Consider the following 1,690-nt stretch of genomic DNA (forward strand, 5'->3'; position numbering starts at 1 on the left):
ATACCCATTGAACATCCAATCACCAAGAAGTCAATGGAAGGACAAATGCAAGACAACTCTATCAAAAAGAGGGCGCAGGAGTTCCTCCCTGAATTTCCTGAAATTGACTACTGGGCTAGCCTAGAAGCATCTATCACCAAGTTGCAAGAAACTATGGAGCAACTTAAGGAAGAACAACAGAATCAGAACTGCATGCTCTGCAAATTGCTGAAGGAACAAGAGAAGCAAGGGTGTGAACTTCAAGAGTTGAAACGCCAAAGCTCTCCCCTCAAGTTGAGGGAGCATCCACTTCTCAAAATCAAGGTTGTTGAGTCCTAACTCTGTGATAACCTCTATCATTAGGAGCCTATTTAAATTTTTGTTTTCTATTACTATTAGTCTTATCTTATATCTATTTTTGAGTCTTGTCCTTAATTCTTGATTAATAAAATTTAAAGTTCATGACGTAAAGCTATGAATGTCTGGTGGACGAAATTGTGATCACTATTCTTTGAGTTGCATTTATCAACTTGGTGCTGTAGTTGCACGTAATTATGAAATTATGGAATTTAGAAATTTGGCACGAGTGGACACAACTCCGTTCAACTAACCAGCAAGTGTACTGGGTCGTCCAAGTAATAGACCTTACGTGAGTAAGGGTCGATCCCACAGAGATTGTTGGTATGAAGCAAGCTATGGTCACCTTGTAAATCTCAGTCAGGCAGATTAAATTGGTTTATGGTTTTCGAATATTTAATAATAAAAAGAAATAATAAAAGGGATAGAAGACTTATGCAGATTCATTGGTGAGAATTTCAGATAAGCGAATGGAGATGCTGTATGGCTCAAGGACGCCTGCCCTCCTACTGCTTCTACTCAATCCTTCTTACTCCTTTCCATGGCAAGCTTTGTATAGGGGTTCACCATCAGCTGTGGCTACTTTCATCCTCTCGGGAAAATCATCCTATGCGGTTGTCAGTCGCACGGCTAATCGTCTGGAGGCATCACCCATGGTTGATGACTACATCCCATCCTCGCAGTGAAAACTAATGCTCACGCACTCTGTCACAGTACGGCTAATCACCGGTTGGTTCCCGCTCCTACTGGAATAGAATCCCTTGATTCTTTTGCGTCTGTCACTAACGCCCAGCAGGTTATAGGTTTGAAGCACGTCACGGTCATTCATTACCGGAATCCTACTCGGAATACCACAGACAAGGTTAGACTTTCCGGATTCCCAGGATCATACTCGGAATACCACAGACAAGGTGAGACTTTCCGGATCCTCATAAATGCCGCCATCTATCTAGCTTATACCACGAAGATTCTGTTGGGGAATCTAAGAGATAAGCATTCAAGCTCTGTTTCATGTAGAACGGAAGTGGTTGTCAATCACACGCGTTCATAAGTGAGAATGATAATGAGGGTAATCTGACTCATAACATTCATCATGTTCTTGGGTACGAATGAATATTTTGGAATAAGAATAAGAGAGATTTGAATAAAAGATAATAGAATTTCATTAATACTTGAGGTACAGCAGAGCCCCACACCCTTAATCTATGGTGTGCAGAAACTCCACCGTTGAAAATACATAAGTGAAAGAGGTTCAGGCATGGCCGAATGGCCAGCCTCCCTAACGTGATCAATGATCTCCTCAGATGAAGAATAAAACAAAACTGAGACCAAAGATGAAACGTGGTCAAAAGAC

This window comes from Arachis duranensis, chromosome 3 (genome assembly GCF_000817695.3).
Source record: "Arachis duranensis cultivar V14167 chromosome 3, aradu.V14167.gnm2.J7QH, whole genome shotgun sequence".
In the NCBI taxonomy this organism is placed as follows: domain Eukaryota; kingdom Viridiplantae; phylum Streptophyta; class Magnoliopsida; order Fabales; family Fabaceae; genus Arachis; species Arachis duranensis.